The sequence below is a fragment of the Macaca nemestrina genome, chromosome 5 (genome assembly GCF_043159975.1).
Source record: "Macaca nemestrina isolate mMacNem1 chromosome 5, mMacNem.hap1, whole genome shotgun sequence".
NCBI classification, from domain to species: Eukaryota; Metazoa; Chordata; class Mammalia; order Primates; family Cercopithecidae; genus Macaca; species Macaca nemestrina.
This window is the reverse complement of record NC_092129.1, coordinates 43,431,709-43,449,451: the sequence shown is the minus strand read 5'-3', so window position 1 is coordinate 43,449,451 and position 17,743 is coordinate 43,431,709. Positions and strand designations below refer to the sequence as shown.

At 41.7% G+C, this 17,743-nt stretch overlaps 1 protein-coding gene across 2 annotated transcripts in view; it reads left to right on the top strand.

Moving 5' to 3' along the window:
- Positions 1 to 17,743, top strand: part of LOC105465711 (NHS like 1) — a 273,877-nt gene that overhangs the window by 1,392 nt on the left and 254,742 nt on the right. The gene's annotated exons all lie outside the window — the stretch shown is intronic.

The following is a 17,743-nucleotide window of genomic DNA, read 5'->3' as shown; positions in this document are numbered from 1 at the left end:
CTGGAATTTCCTGCTGGACCAAAGCAGAGAAACTTTCAGTGTGATGTCTCTGTGGTTTCTCCCTTTTAAGTACGTGAACTTGGTCATAATCCTAAGTGTAAAGAGTAAATTGGAGATGGTTGATGGGTTGCTGGGTGGGAGGGGAGGTGTTGGTGTAACACACGCCTAGATTTCAGCAGCTCTGGATGAAATAGCTTTTTCTCCTAGAATCACTTCATATGCAATCTCGAATAGCTCGTTTTCCAGCTAGCTAGAAAAACTTAGCTATATTTTAACTACCTTACAGCCTAAGAGTTCAAAATTTTCAATTACTTAATTTCAGTGAGATTGCTTGCTATAATACATCTTTCTCCAAGTTGTATAATTATCATGTGGCAGTTTTACATTTTTGTGTTCATCTCTTTGATTGTGCTGTCAACACATTCATATGAATTGTGGACAGTTCCCAACCTGGGAGAGCCTCCCCCTCCAAGGAAAAAAAAAAATCTATGGGGAAGAATCAAAATGATCTCATAAAGTTGTTGACATAATCAGAATATATCTACATAATGTGAGTAATGACTTCATGCATATGGTAGGATATACTGTCCTAGTAGGATGTCATGGTCTACACGGCAATCAGGAGTTGCTTCTAGCGTTTTCTGTGTAGGGTGTAGGCGCGTGGGAGAACCAGAATTTCACCCTTGACAAGGAATGTGATGAGCGAGATCTGATTGATAGGTGAATTGATCTATTGTGGGAATTAAAAAACAAGAGGAAACTCCCTGAAGGTCAAGAACTCCTTCCTTTAGTAGTTTGGTTTTATACTTAAATGTATCACTTTTCTCTATTCTTTAGTACATATGCCCCAATAGGCTATTGTCCATAGCCAGAAATCCCCCAAATTCTCCATATTAACTAAGGTTGTTCTAATTACAGTGACTGAAATAACTCTTTTCAAAACTTTTCACAAGTTTGTTTGAATCTTAAATGGTTGTGATTTCATATCTGTGGTCCAGATTGGAGTGCAGTGGTGCCATCTCAGCTCTGGGCACCCTCCGCCTCCTGGATTCAAGTGATTCTCCTGCCTCAGCCTCTAGAGTACCTGGGATTACAGGCACCTGCCACCATGCCCGGGTAATTTTTGTATTTTTGGTAGAGATGGGGTTTCACCATGTTTGTCAGGCCGGTCTTTAACTCTCAACCTCAGGTGATCCACCTGCCTCGACTTCCCAAAGTGCTGGGATTACAGTCGTGAGCTACCATGCCCGGCCCCATTTTTTGTTTGTTTGTTTGTTTTTTTTAAGTAATCATGCAAGAAGGCTTTTTATTGAATATAATTATGCCTGAGTATAAATGTACACGTAGAGAAGAAAGCTGACTATAAAGGCATTAATTTTTGTGGTTTCTTTCACCTTCACACACTTTGCTTTTTTATATGCTAAAAAGCAGTGAAATGCATTACCATCTGTTAGAATTCTTTTAAAACAATGCCTCAAACCTTGTTCCTATGTAAAAACTACAGTTTGAAGTCGTTTGGTACCATTTTAGGCAGGTCTCCAGAATAACATACTCCATTAGTATGGATGGCTAGACTTTTAGACTTGGAATTGACCATAAAGGCCATCCATTTCGTGAACTCTTACCCAGAGAGGAAATCCAGTCCAAGAGCATTGCAGTTAATTCACCCCAGGTTAGGCTGTGGGTTAATGACACATCCGGGCCTGAAGCCCATACCTTCTCATTGTCTCGCCTGTAGTCCCACTGCCTGTGTTCCTTCCCTTTAGAAGAGTGTGGGGCCAGGCACAGTGGCTCATGCCTGTAATCCCAGCACTTTGGGAGACCGAGGTAGGTGGATCACTTGAGGCTAGGAGTTCAAGATCAGCCTGGCCAACATGGCGAAACCCCGTCTCTACTAAAAATACAAAAATTAGCGAGACTATCTCAAAAAAAAAGTGTGGAAATGGGGAGCAAAGTTTAGATACATTCCTTAAACAGTCCTAAGGATAACTGTGACCGTTAATTCCACCCTTCTTGTCAGATAAACCTTTTAATGAGTCTCCCTAGGAGCAATTAACAGAATCCAGCAGTTTACCAGAAGCCTTTAGCAGTTGGGGACAGCGTATTTCAGTGACCAATAATAGCTCTCTACCATAAGAAAGGATGTGAGAATGTCAGTGGAACAATTTAAAAAGAGGTATAGACACTCTTTGTGATACAGAGACAGTATTTTAGTCCTGTGGGCTGGCCCTGCTGGCCTCAATGGTCCTCAGAAGTATTTCATCAAGTTTGCCATTCCTCAAAATCTCATGGGTAGAAAGTTATCCAAAATAATTTTTTGTCATGCCTTGGGGAGAATGTTCATTGAAGACTCCTACTTTCTTTCCCAGACACCCCCAGGTTGAGGGAATGTTCCTATGGCATTGGTTCACCTCGATCATATTTACCAAGCGGACTTCTGCACTGGTCTGCCAGACAGCAGGGACCTTTGAGGTCCAGGATGGCCAAGTCTTTGTTTTTGTAGAGCTTAAAACAATGCCTGGATGTAATAACTCAATAGATGTTTGAATTGAATGAATACTTAGTGACTTAGTGCTTACTGTCAGGAAGAATAACTGTGAAAACCTGAGGAAGGAGGACGGATCTTTTGAGGCAGGTGGATCTGTTGAGGCCAGGAGCTCAAGACTAGCCTGGCCAATATGTCGAAACCCCGTCCCTACGAAAAATACAATACTGCTACCAGTGTAAGTGATCCAGACAATTACTTTACAAAAATAAAAATGTAAACTATTTCTGCCTTTAACCTTTAATGCTTAACCACCAATCTCTGCTCCTGTCTGTAAAAGTTGGACTTCATTAATTTTGCTGACACAGTAAGTTCTCATGGAAAATAGTGACGATAGCCAGCAATGTGAGTAGTTACTTCTTGGCTCTGTAAACATCAAAATAGACTTTGCTAAGCAGAAATCAATAGACACTCGATCTAATAGTCCTGTTTTTTAATTTTAATTTTAATTTTTTTGAGACGGAGCCTTACTCTGTCGCCTGGGATGGAGTGCAGTGGTGTGATCTCAGCTTGCTGCAACCTCTGCCTCCCGGGTTCAAGCAATTCCCTGCCTCAGCCTCCCGAGTAGCTGGGATTACAGATGCCCACCACCACGCCCTGCTGATTTTTGTATGTTTAGTAGAGACGGGGTTTCACCATCTTGACCAGGCTGGTCTTGAACTCCTGACCTCATGATCCACCCGCCTCGGACTCCCAAAGTGCTGAGATTACAGGTGTGAGCCACTGCGCCTGGCCCCTGTTTTTATTTTTAAGCTCTGTGTGATGGGGTTTGCTTTCTCTTTAAAAATAGTTTTGTTGAAATAAAATTTACACACCATACAATTCACCCACTTAAAGCATACTATTTGGCTGGGTGGGGTGGCTCACACCTGTAATTCCAGTACTTTGGGAGGCCAAGGTGGGCTGATCACTTGAGGCCAGGAGTTCGAGACCAGCCTGGCCACTATGGCGAAACACTGTCTCTACTAAGAATACAAAAATTAGCTGGGCACAGGGGCACATGCCTGTAATCTCAGCTACTTGGGAGGCTGAGGCATGAGAATCACTTGAACCCAGGAGGTGGATATTGCAGTGAGCCGAGGTGGCACCACTGCACCCCAGCCTGGGAGACAGAGCAAGACTCTGTGTCAAAAAAAAAAAAAAGTGTACAATTTAGGGGTTTTTAGTATATTTACAGAGTTGTGCAACCATGACCACAATTTTAGAACATTTTTGTCACCCGAAAAGAAACCCCATACTCATGAGTAGTCATTCCCCATTTCCTGTCAACCCTCCCATTCCTAGGCAACTGCTGATTGCTTTCTGCCTGTATCGATTTGACTTTTGACTTTTCTGGACATTTCATACAGATGGAATCATGTGCCTGGCTTTTTTTACTTAGCACAGTGAACTTTTTGAAGTTCATAATTTCTTTCTTTTTATAATTAAGACTTTTATGATTGAAAAAGTATCATTCATATTTATTACTTAATTAAAAACCTTGTGAGATAGGAGGGAAGGCCAGGTTATATTATACATATTTATTACTTTTTAATTGATACATAATCGTACATATTTATCACTGTACATTTGCAAATACACTGTACATTTGCATAAACAGGCCTGAGAATTTGACAGACACAGTAGGCTCATACTTCTGAGGAGTAATTTTAGGTGTTAAGATGCATTCTCATACCTCACAACAGACTGTCCCCTCACCTAACCAGAGGGTTGGCTGGTCCTGATGTCAGCATATCTTTGCTTCTTCCTCAGAATACAAGGCACTTGTCAGAGTTCTAAAGTCAGAGACTTCACTGCACTTTTTTTTTTTTTTTTTTTTTAATTAGAAAAGAGACGAGGTTTCCATACATTGCGCAGGCTGGTCTGGAACTCCTGGGCTCAAGCAATCCTCCCTCCTTGGCCTCCCAAAAGAACTGGGATCGCTGGTGTGAGCCACCGTGCCTGACTGACTGCACTTCTAAGAAAAGGTTGTGTGGCTGTTTTTGTGCCTGTCCACTCATAAAGGTTTGGCATAAGATTTGCTTTCATTGACACATACCACATGCTAGAGAGGATGTTGGTGGCTGTGTGGCCCCACCCCCCTCTAATCCCAGTTCCTCAGTTTATTAAAAGAAACTGACAGTAGCTCAGTGGTCAGATTGCACCATCAGGTTAAGGAGGCCAGGTGATTCCTCTACTTGACTAACTTTAAGAACTGCTTGGGGCCGGGCGCGGTGGCTCAAGCCTGTAATCCCAGCACTTTGGGAGGCCGAGACGGGCGGATCACGAGGTCAGGAGATCGAGACCATCCTGGCTAACACGGTGAAACCCCGTCTCTACTAAAAAATACAAAAAACTAGCCGGGCGCGGTGGCGGGCGCCTGTAGTCCCAGCTACTCGGGAGGCTGAGGCAGGAGAATGGCGTAAACCCGGGAGGCGGAGCTTGCAGTGAGCCGAGATCGCGCCACTGCACTCCAGCCTGGGTGACAGAGCCAGACTCCGTCTCAAAAAAAAAAAAAAAAAAAAAAAAGAACTGCTTGGAACTTTTGTTTTTTTTTTTTTTTTGTTTTTTTTTTTTTTTTTTTTTTTTTTTTGTTGAGACGGAGTCTCGCTCTGTCGCCCAGGCTGGAGTGCAGTGGCACAATCTCGGCTCACTGCAAGCTCCGCTCCGCCTCCCGGGTTCACGCCATTCTCCTGCCTCAGCTTCCCAAGTAGCTGGGACTACAGGCGCACGCCACCACGCCCGGCTAATTTTTTTGTAATTTTAGTAGAGACGGGGTTTCACCATGTTAGCCAGGATGGTCTCGAACTCCTGACCTCGTGATCCACCCGCCTCGGCCTCCCAAAGTGCTGGGATTACAGGCTTGAGCCACCGCGCCCGGCCTGGAACTTTTGTTAAAATTAGAGATTCCCAGACCCTTCCAAAGTCCTGTTGAACCAGAGTCTCCAGTGTGTTTAACAATGCCATGCTGTCCTTTGGCCAGGCAAATTGAGGAGCACTGCAATAGTCTAGAAAGCTCATTGGATTAGGAATTGGGAGACCTGAGCTTGGCTTCACCTCTGCCATTTTCTAACACAGATTTTGAGCAATTTATTCAACATCTCAAAGCTTTAGTTTTCTTATCTGTAAACAGAGACCTTGACAAAAATAATTTCTACTAGCCTTTCCAATTTTGGCATTTTGTGATTCTACTGAGGGATTTAAAAAGTTTTTATTTATTTTGACAAAATAAATAGGAAAATTAAAGTTGCATATATTTATGGTAAACAACTTTTTTTTTTTGTTTAAAGACAGGATCTGGCTGTTACCCAGGCTGGAGTGCCCAGGCTGGAGTTAAGTGGCTCAAGTGATCCTCCTACCTCAGCCTCCCTAGTAGCCTGGACTACAGGCACATGCCACCACGCCAGGCTAATTTTTCGATTTTTTTTTTTTTTTTTTTTTTTTGAGACAGAGTCTCGCTCTGTCACCCCGGCTGGAGTGCAGTGGCCGGATCTCAGCTCACTGCAAGCTCCGCCTCCCGGGTTCCCGCCATTCTCCTGCCTCAGCCTCCCGAGTAGCTGGGACTACAGGCGCCCGCCACCGCGCCCGGCTAGTTTTTTGTATTTTTTAGTAGAGACGGGGTTTCACCGTATTAGCCAGGATGGTCTCGATCTCCTGACCTCGTGATCCACCCGTCTCGGCCTCCCAAAGTGCTGGGATTACAGGCTTGAGCCACCGCGCCCGGCCAATTTTTCGATTTTTAATAGAGACAGGGTTTTACTGTGTTGCCCAAGCTAGTTTCAAACTCCTGGGCTCAAGCATCTGCCCATTTTGGCCTCCCAAAATGCTGGGATTCCAAGTGTGAGCCACTGTGCCCCACCAACATGATATTTAGATATATGGATATATATTGTGGCATGGGTTAATCAAGCTAATTAACATATATACATTACCTCACATACTCTTTTTTTTTGTGGTAAGAACACAAGTATGCAATACATTGTTATTAGCTATGGTCACCATGTTGATTATAGATCTCTTGAACTTATTCCTCTTAACAGAAATTTTGTATTTTTTGACCAATATCTCTTCAATACCTTCTTCCTACAGCCCATGGTAACCATCATTGTACTCTCTGCTTCTGTGAGTTTCATTTTGACTATTTGATAATACTATTTGAAGTGGATACTATTATTATTTCTGTGTGACAGATGATATAACTAAGGCACAAATAATTTGCTTGCCCACGTTGATAGCTGGTAAGCAATGGAGCTGGGCTTTGAACCCAGACAGAGTTCAAGTTCAGATGAATTTGTAAGTACAACTTTGATAAATAATCCCTTTGATTCTTTTGATGAGGGATTAAAAAAAAAACAAAAAACTTTGTGTCTGAAATAAACTCTTCATGACCATATGGACTCTTTTTACATTTAAAAATTGTTTATTTATTTTAAGAAATTGGAGTCTCACTGTGTTGCCTAGGCTTATCTCAAACTCTGGCCTCAAGCAATCCTCCCGCCTTGTCCTCTCAAAATACTGGGATTGTAGGGGTGAGCCAGCACACCCAGCCTGTATGGGCTCTTTTAGCTAATATTTTATTCACATAGAATGCGTGGATTGTCACGTGTTGAGGGATTAGTCACTTGCCAAGCAGATCAGGCAGGTACTTGTTTCTAGTTTGTGTGTATTCTGCCTACAATACATTCATAGCTTCCTCCTCAGCTTTATAAAGTGCAACGTCATTATGGAAAGAGAATTATGTTTAAATGCATTTGCCAAATATTCAGATTTCTAGAGGAGTTATATTTTGAATTATGAGAGTATATCCTTTAAATCAAAACATCAGTCTCCTCATTGACTTTTGGGTATTGGGAAAATAATAACCTGGCTTAAAAAGCTACCTACATTTAGGTTGAAATTATTTATCTAGCAGTAATCTAGTTTCCTGCTATATTAAAGCAAAACCTAATATTAACATTTCAGCTGTATATATTTTAAAATCTAGACTAGCAAAGGAAAAAATTTAACAAAAGAGAAACATTTGAGTTTCTTAATATTTTGGGGAGACAATTCAGAAACAAAAATAATGCAGTATTTGCCTCTGGCAGTCATTTTATTATCTTTAAAAAACCAAGTTTTTCCAGCAGTGAAGGTGTAAAAAGAAAAAAAAAATATCAAGTTTTAAGTATAAAATAAAATGGCTTGCACCTAACTAGGCCCCGAGTAACTTACTTAATTTTGTTTCTCCTCAAATTGGTTTCTATCCTGGAATGAATGACTTATGCAGGAACTGAAGTTCAGATACAGCAGGAGGGTGCTGACCGCCATCTTGTTCCACATGCCGGTTTCATTTGTGGTATACACTTCTCACAGTGCGCACTTCAGCTGCACTTTGGGCAAAGGTAGAAGAGCTGGAGCTTTGTGTTTGACTGAGGAACTCTCTGAGAAAAGGAGCTTTCAGCCGCCCCCCCACCCCCATTTTTTTTTTTTTTTTCCTGATACGAGTCTCACTCTGTCGCCCAGGCCGGAGTGCAGTGGCGCGATCTCGGCTCACTGCAACCTCCGCCTTCCGGGTTCAAGTGATTCTCCTGCCTCAGCCTTCTGAGTAGCTGGGATTACAGGTGTGCACCACCACGCCCAGCTAATTTTGTATTATTAGTAGAGGTGGGGTTTCGCCATGTTGGCCAGGCTGGTCTCGAACTCTTGACCTTGTGATCCGCCCGCCTTGGCCTCCCAAAGTGCTGGTATTACAGGCGTGAGTCACCGTGCCCACAGGCCTCCCCTTTTTTTTGGACAAATGATGTGTCTATGAAAGACTTTGGCATTCAAACAAAATATGTCATTCCTGTTACCAATATCAAGGCAGTAGCATAATTCCGTTTTCTGATGTCAGACGGTCTTTGCAAGAATTTTTTTTTTTTTTTTTGAGAGGGAACCTGGCTCTGTCTCCTGTGCTGAAGTGCAGTGGTACGATCTCGGCTCACTGCAACCTCTGCCTCCTGAGTTCAAGTAATTCTGCCTCAGCCTCCCGAGTAGCTGGGTCTACAGGTGGGCACCACCATGCCCAGCTGATTTTTAGTATTTTTAGTAGAGATGGGGTTTCACAATGTTGGCCAGGCTGGTCTGAAACTGCTGGCCTCAAGTGATCTGCTCGCCTTGGCCTCCCAAAGTGCTAGGATTACAGGCATGAGCCACTGTGTCTGGCCCTTTGCAGGGATTTTTTTATTGCCTGATGATGCTGTCAACGAATGCTGGACATTTGCCATACACCAAACACCTTAATATGTACAATGGCTCTATGAAGTGGATATTATTATTATCTCTGTGTGACAGGGATACAGTGAAGGCACAAATAACTTGTTTGCCCGCATTCACAGCTGGTAAGCAGTGGAGCTGGGCTTTGAAGCAGGCCAGGGCTCTCTCCAGGATTAGTCTGCCCAAACAGCGTGTGGCACTGTCTCTCTGTTACCTGATCTAACTTCAAATTATGACCTTCCCATACTCAGATGAGGCCAGGAAGATACAGTGAAAACCTGTCAAATATCTGAGAAAAAAACAAGAAGGCTTTTGGGCTTTTCCCTTTCCCTTCTCTTTGTTTAGAAACCTCTCAAACTACTAGCAGATGGCCAAGAAATTTGAGACACGCATCAAAAGTACTTACTTAGCACGGTGCCTGGCACATAGCTAACATTTATTTAACATTTGCTGCTGTTGTTTTGGTGACATTGAAGGCTGAGTTAGCATGTGTGTGTGTCTGTGTCCCTGTATCACCACAGATGGCCCAGTCTGCCGGAGGCTGTGCCACTGAAGCCTGGAAGATGAAAGCTGACCACAGCTACATGAGAGCTGGTGTCAGAGATAAACACAAAAATACCTCTGGTTGGAAAACCAGAGAGTTCTGCACAGGCATGTGAAAGTATGTGCGGTTCCCGACAGCAGTGTGTGGAGAGCTGTTGCTTTCTGTCTGCCTCACTGGGGTTGGGGAAGCCAGGCCTATTCCCGGGGACTTTTTATGGACATGGACACGGGCTTGCTTTCACAGAGCCCCCTCGCCCCCATTTCCTCCTGCCGTGGGAACTGGAGGGCCGCCCAACTCCCACCTCGCTTCCCAGCTATGGGAGAGCTGTCGCTTGTGCCTCACTTGGCCTGGGGTTGGCTATCTGAGCCCTCAATGTCACTTTTTCACCCGGAACTTGACGGGCTCAGCCTGCACCTTGGCTTTCCTCGGGTGTCTTGGAACGCGCAGCAGCTGTTCATCTCCGGGTTACCCACACTTTCTGAATCATTGGAGTCACTGGGGGCTTGGTGAAAAACATTCCCAGGCCGCTCCGCTCCTGGAGATTCTGAGTCAGCACAGCTGGGTGAGGCCAGGAACAGGCCTCCCTAGCAAGGACCCCCAGGTGATTACAATGAGGCGAATTTGGGAAACACCCATCTAGGCCGTGTGTGAGGCATCTTGTTTATTCAGGGCGGCAGGACATTCATCCATTTATCCATTCCTGAACTGTATTTGAGTTATTCTGTTAGTGCTAAGTGGTGAGGATTACACAGGGTCCTTCCTTGAGGTACTTGACAGTTTCATGTGGATGATTAGATATATAATTAAATAATAAGGAATAGAATGACCATTTACAACATTGTTTCTAGAAGAAAATCTGTTCTGAATTCCAAATCGCCAGTTTAAATTGCATTTTGAGAATACATCAAACTTAGAAAACCTGCATGTAAGTTTCTGGGTGGTGCCACTCCTACACATATAAAATAATGATTTTAAATGTTTACAGCATATTTTATCTAAAAATTAAACTCAGAGAAACAAATATAAACCCTTCTGGAATAATTTTATTTTTCTTTGGTATGGTAGAAATTTTTTTCTGTTTTATTTTCACTTACTCTTCTGATCGGTTTCATGAGACATTTCCACCCATGTAGAAAAGCAGTGTTACCAGCCTGGCCAACATGGTGAAACCCCATCTCTACTAAAAATACAAAAATTAACTGGGCTTGGTAGTGGGCACCTGTAATCTCAGGAGGTTGAGGCAGGAGTATTGCTTGAACCTGGGAGGTGGAGGGTGCAGTGAGCCAAGATCACGCCACTGCACTGTAGCCCGGGCGACAAGATCGAAACTCTGTCTCAAAAAAAAAAAAAAGAAAAGCTATCCTTTGGAAGGATAGACAATGGTTTTAGATTATTCCTGCAGGGAAATCCTTTATTATACTTTACTTCCCCTGCACTCCCCGTTATGATGAAAAATTGATAAAGGTGTTATCAGTAATATGCAGAGGGCTATGTAGTAACTAGTTAATTTAACTTACAATAACACATGGTAAAATATGAGGGCTTTCCTCATGACAACATTACACATCTGATAAAATGTTCTGAGGACTCAGAGACCATGATGTGTAAAAAAAAGGAAATAGAATTAATAGAATTATGCATAATCCAATTATATCTGATTATGTTGGCATCTGAGAACTGCTGTTGAGGTGCACGGTGGTTTCTCAGCTGATGGTCTTGCTGCTGGTACCACCATCCAGGCAAGGGCTCTAGCCTGCTTCTCCCAGGATATTCCAGGTGTGCTCATTAGCTAGTTGGGGGGCCCTCAGAGAGCTCCAGGCAGCCTGACTCCATAGCCTGTGCTCCTTACCTTTATATTACATGAGGACCAAGGTCAGTGGAAAAACCATGATGCAGCCCAAGTAACCTCAGCATAAATTTTCATGTAATTTATTGAATAGGCAATAATTTACAGTTAAAAAATACACATACATAAAGGCCATGCAGTGAAAAGTCTCACTCCTTCTGTCCAGCATCAGTTGCCCACTCCAGATAACCATGTTTACTAGTTTGTTCACATGCTTCCAGAGTTTCTATATACAAATATGAAAATATTAATTTATGTTATTTTCCCCTCTATTTTTTATACACACAATTTCTGGGTTATCCTGTTGCTCTTCTTCATTCATATATATAATCCAAAGTAGTATTTTACTTATTGTTCTGTATGTCTTTTAGCTGGTTTATTTTTTGTGAGATCTCAGTTACATTTTGTTGTTAGGGAAGTCTTTTGATTTGGGAAAAAAGATTAATTAGCATTGGAATAAATTGTTAAACCCTTAATTTTTTTTATTGCTTGATTTTTAGGAATAGTTTATGAGCTTCCCAAGAGATGATTAAGCCTTTCCTAAATTAAGAAAGGTAAAGCGGACTGGGCGTGATGGCTCATGCCTGCCATCCCAACAATTTGGGAGGCTGAGGTGGGCAGATCACTGTGATTCAAGAGTTCAGGACCAGCCTGGGCAACATGGTGGAAAGCTCATCTCTACATTAAATACAAAAATTAGCCGGGCGTGGTGGCTCGCGCCTGTGGTCCCAGCTCACTCGGAGGCTGAGGCTGGAGGGTCACTTGAACCTGGGAAGCAGAGGTTGCAGTGAGCCAAGATCGCACCACTGCACTCCAGCCTGGATGAGAGTGAGACCCTGTTTAAACAAACAAACAAACAAACAAACAAAATGGAAAAGAAAAAGGAGGAGAGGCTTCTGTTAAATGTCTGTAACAACGTAGTTGGGTTTATTTAAAAGTAGGCATTTTCTGCCTTTTAATCTAGATATCCACATGCTAAATGTGAATTACTTTCTGAATTTGGAGTATGTTCATATCTAGAACTGTGTTTGAATTTTAGTGTGGAATGTTTTACTCTGAGATGGTGACTTCATTTGCTAAGTAAATGCAATTGGTCATGAGGCCTGTTTGGTGTATTTAATTTCACTGGGTTGGTTTTAACTACCTGACTGCAGTGTACTAGGTGGTGCTGCCACAGTGCAGAGTGACACTGACAGACATTTGAATAGAGCAGCCATGGTCAGTGGAGTTGTTTTTCTCTAGTTGTTAACCTGTTTAAGACCAAAGCTTTGTGCTGAATTACTACAGAAATGACTAAAAAGAGCATTATTCATGAGTATAGACTCAGACACATAATCGTTGAATTATATAACCCACCATGTAAGTTTTGTGTAAATAAAAATACATCAACAAGTTTTCAGTCTTACAAAGTATGCCGTAAAATGTTTCTGATAATAAAATTAAGGTATATTCATCCTAAATTCCAAAGTTGTACAGTGCAGAAAGTATAATGAAGAAAAAAATAATAACCCAGAGAGTATGGCTTCATTTCCTCTCTTTTTTTTGCCCAATATATTTATATGTTTGGATCTATCTATATTTAGGTATAGTAATCAATAGCATTTTAAACAGAAGTGGGTGCATCTTTCTCTGTTCATAAGAACAGAGAAATTTGTGTCCTGAAGTTTGAAAGTGTAGCTGATATCGTGAGCTATTCCCCCATGTTGTAAATATCTAGAGGCTGTTTTAAATAGGAGAGGCCTTGGGGTGCATCTCTCTGACAATGTCTTTATTTTGTTTTGGATCCCAAGTAAAGCCCTTTTGATGTCCCCAGGGGTCTGTGTGTTCACACAAGAGTTATCAAGTGGACAGAAGTTTGTTATTCTTCTGGGCTTCCTAGGGCCTCTTCTTCAAGGATTTAGTTATATGTGAACCTTTAAATTGTACCCATGATGTATTTAGGAGTAGATATGTTTTTCTATCAATTAGTGTAGTATTAATATATTGCTAACACTTAGAAGTGACCACTATTATCTTCTAAACAAAAAACATATTTTATGTCTAAGATTGTTTACCTACGAGGACAGTTCTCTGTATCACTACAGCTAACAGATTGAGTCAAAAAAGATAGTTGTCTCCTTACTTCCTTATGATTCTTTAGTTGAGCAGCATGCCTATTGGACTAATAAATTATTGTGTTGCTTTTTTTTCTTTGAAGTTATGTTTCTCTTTTCTTCTTAAAAAGCATGTGGAGATTTCCCTTTCCCCTTCACCAGAATGGCAGTCTGACATCTGTCTCAACTTTTCTCACCTTGGTGGGTGCCTGCTTTTGGCAACATATGGGGTCTGTTTAGATTTAGCTCGACACGATTTTAAAACAAAGGTCTGTTGCATCTCTTCCTGCAAATTTGGGTCTTTTCTTGTGGAAAGATGAGGATTAAGCTTAGATCTGCTTCTCTTATTCTAAATGTTTTAATTGAAAAACATAGCTTATAGAAGAATTGGGGGACTCTGGGCTAATTTTCACTCGTGATAGAGGTAGCAGGCGATGAAGGTGTGAAATGGGGTGGGAAAAATGTCTTTAAGTGCCTTTAGTACTTTTTACATAATCTAAACACATTGTTTTGCACATTTGCAAGTTCTGATTAATAATATTATTAATAATTTATAGTAACACTTATAGGATAACATTTGTAGGATACTTACAGGATACTTACTATGTGCCCAGTTTATTTAATCCTCACAAAACTGTATAAGAGGACATTACCAACCCTCCATTTTACTGATGAGGAAACAGTGGCACAGATAGGCAAAGTAATTTGCCTCAGGTCACACGGCTGGTCAGTGATAGAGATGAAATGATGAAGTATGGTATAGATGAGTTCATACTGCCTCTGTAATGTGTTTAAATACTTCATCTGCATAATTTTATGTTTTAATTTTTGTGAACTTTTAAATTCATTTTAATTTTGAAAAATTTCTGAGTTTGGCTAGGGGTTAATAGGTATTTTCTGTCTTATTCTGGTTATTTTAAATCATTGTGCTGCTAGTCCAGTGGCATGACTCATGGAGGTGAATTAATGGCCCATGTGACACTGCTGTTATGAATCTATAGATAATTCAGAAAGTTTCTCTGCTTCTTTGAGCTGCACTGATGAAAGGTCACCTAGGCTGTAAATACAAAGTCTTTTTGTTAGTGTTGCCTATCATTCTGGCCTCTTTTGCCAGACATTCATGATCAGTGTCCGAAGATAGGTGATATAGGAACAAATGAAATTTCTGGCTTATTTTTATTTATGTTATGTTAGGGGGAAAAAATGTTCTTCTTTTTTCCCCTTTCTCTAAAGTTGCAATATTTAAATAGTATGACACCGTAAAACGCCACCTCAAGCCTGCATTTCAAGGAAATTCCTGAATTTTCCTTGCTAATGAGTGGAGGATGAGAGCAGGGATGAGAACTAGCTAGCTGTTACTCTGCTCTGCAATAGTCTGCTCTCTCTTTACTGATAGAAAGTACCTTTAATTCTGTTGTGCTTGCTGGTGGCACCAGCCAAGAGAATTGTGACCCATACCCCTTAACTTACATCAGTGGTTCTCAAAATGTGGCCTCAGGACCAGCATCATAAGCATCTCCTGGGAACTTGCTAGAAATGCAAAATCTTGGCCCCACCCAGACCTACTAAATCAGAATCACGGTGGATGGGCCCTGCAGATGTGGTGTGAAGAGTCCTCCAGGTGATTCTCACGCACACAGCAGTTTGAGAATACCGTTTGCAGTATCCACTGGCTCAGGGCCAGAGGAGTGCATCTGTGTAGACACCTTAGCATGTGGGCTCTGCTTGGGGCAGTGATTGGAGCTGCCAACACTAAATTTCCAGAGGGTTCTTTTGCCTCTGGTCAGGACAGTACTTTAAAGGCTTATGAACTAACACTTCATTATCATGCAACAGTGAGTCTTGCTTTGAGAACAAGTACCTTTAGAGGTACACTTGGTAGTAGGCCTTCACTATTTAAAGATTAGTAACATGGCCACTGGCTTGTTCATGGGCCTTCGGGCTTGGGGCAGCCTCTCTTGATTTCCCTTTTCCTAGAACTTTAAACAGCATCCAGAGAGCTGGGAGGTGACTCAACACAATCACAGGGTAGGGACATACTTTTTAAACAAAATTGGAGGAGAGAGGATTATGCTCTCTAAATACTGATTACATAAAACCCTCATTTTGATATCTTAGAGAGAATGCCTCCTAAAAAATGTAACTAGGAAAACTTGAGGCAGACATAGGAAATTTTGCTTGTGGATGGGACATAAAAACATTTGAATAAACATGAGAAAATTTACAAGCACAAAACTTACTGAGTAGTTGGTGTTCTTTCACTTTTAGTGGAATCCTGTTTTGCTTTACCCAGTTCAACTTTATAATTTATTACTTAATTCTGTAATCTATCTATCAATTAGCTGTTAGTACAGTATACTCCACTGTAATTTGAAGAGGTCAAACATAATTGAAACAGTTTGATAAAAGGCAGCAGATGGTCAGGCGCAGTGGCTCACGCCGTAATCCCAGCACTTTGGGGGGCCGAGGCGGGTGGATGACCTGAAGTCAGGAGTTTGAGACCAGCCTGGCCAACATGGTGAAACCTCGTCTCTACTAAAAATACAAAAATTAGCCTGGTGTAGTGGCGTGTTGTGTAGTCCCAGCTACTCAGGAGGCTGAGGCAGGAGAATCACTTGAACCTGGGAGGTGGAGGTTGTAGTGAGCTGAGATTGTGCCGCTGCACTCCAGCTTGGGTGACAGAGCCAGACTCTGTTTCCAAAAACAAACTACCAAACAGAAAAAAAAGTGGAAGCAGTAGAGCATGGCATGTAAGAGATAAAATTTACTAGTGGTGTGACCTTGAATATATTACCCTCTCTGCTTAACTTTTTTCCTCTCTAAAATGGGCATTGTATTAATACTTGAGATGATAATTGTGTGGATAAAATGAGATATAGAACAGTGCTTGTTCTATAATAAACAATAAATATTAGCCAATATTTTGGATTGGACCTTACTATTTTTTTAGACTAGTTTTTCTTTTTTTTTCTGAGTGTATTTTAAAACCTAAGTGTCAATGTTAGAATAAAGAACTGGATCTTAATAATACAAAGTTTCCTAGTGAGTGTCCTTATGTTCTGGTTGAGTTTTCTCGATAGTTGATGGTTAGATTTGTTAATTGGGTTATTTTGAGGTTTTTGGATCTTTTTTTGATATCATGATATTCCATTCTGAAAGTATAGAATATTGGATTAAATTTATTCAGCATGTTCTCTAAAATGGTGTTTTGATTACATCTCTGATGTGAATTTATTTTGATGTCATTTTCCTCTTTTCAAATCGAGATCCAGTAAAATCAAGTTAGAGTTTTGCTTAGTTGGGTTCCAATTAGTTTAATTATATGCAGGTAATCTCTAATTTAGATGCCTGTTGAGATACAGAAGTTAATTTTTAAGTTATTTTGAACTTGTAATATATTTCCTCTTAAAAACCATGTTTCCAAAGCATGATCAGGCATGGGGCAACCCCCAAAAGCCTGTTCAACCTCAAATGTGGATATGTAGACCTACAGTGCAGTGAGATGTAATCATGTAAGAATTTTAGGCTGGGTGCGGTGGCTCACACCTGTAATCCCAGCACTTCAGGAAGCCAAAGCAGGTGAATCACCTGAGGTCAGGAGTTCAAGACCAGCCTGACGAACATGGCGAAACCCCGTCTCTACTAAAAATACAAAAATCAGCTGGTGTGTTGATATGTGCCTGTAATCCCAGCTACTTGGGAGGCTAAGGCAGGAGAATCACTTGAACCCAGGAGACGGAGGTTCCAGTGAGCTGAGATCTCACCACTGCATTCCACTCTGGGCAACAGAGTGAGACTCTGTCTCAAAAAAAAAAAAAAAAAATTAAGAATTTTCTGTGGGAAAATGGATTATAGATGACAATCAGGATACCAAGATGACATTTTTCTTACTCCTCCCACCCTCTTCCCTAAGCTGTGTGACCCTGACCTCGTCTAACATGAGTGATTGGAGTCAGGCCTCCACTTGCCTTTTGGAGGGTGAAGAGGGTTCCTGTGGTATCATGGTGGCAAGATATGTGGCTGTGAAGCTTTGGAAACAGGAGATGGCTTTAGGGTAGTTTCTAGGGTGCTTGGGCTTATGGGACTGAGAACTTGAGGCCCTAGAGTCTTGGCGGTGGGGATTCATTGTAGACGTGAGCCACAGGCCAGAAGAGAGAAGGGGAGCCACAGCCTGCAGATCCACTGTCGGGCAATTGGCAGCTGTATACAGTACATTTCTATCTGAGTGTTTGTAAATAGGGGGCTGCTTGTAGTGCCTCTTTTAATTTTTTCCTGGGGGATTTTTTTTTTTTAAGAGACTGGTGGCCTAGGTTGGAGGACAGTGACGGGATCATAGTTCTCAATAGCTCACTTAACCTTGAACTTCTGGGCTCAAGCCATCCTCTCACCTAAGCCTCTGGAGTAGCTGGGACTACCACAGATGCGTGCCACCTTGTCGAGCTGCTGGGGAACTTTAAATGGATGAGGGCCAGAAGTTTTATCAGTCTTTAACCAGCAATCCC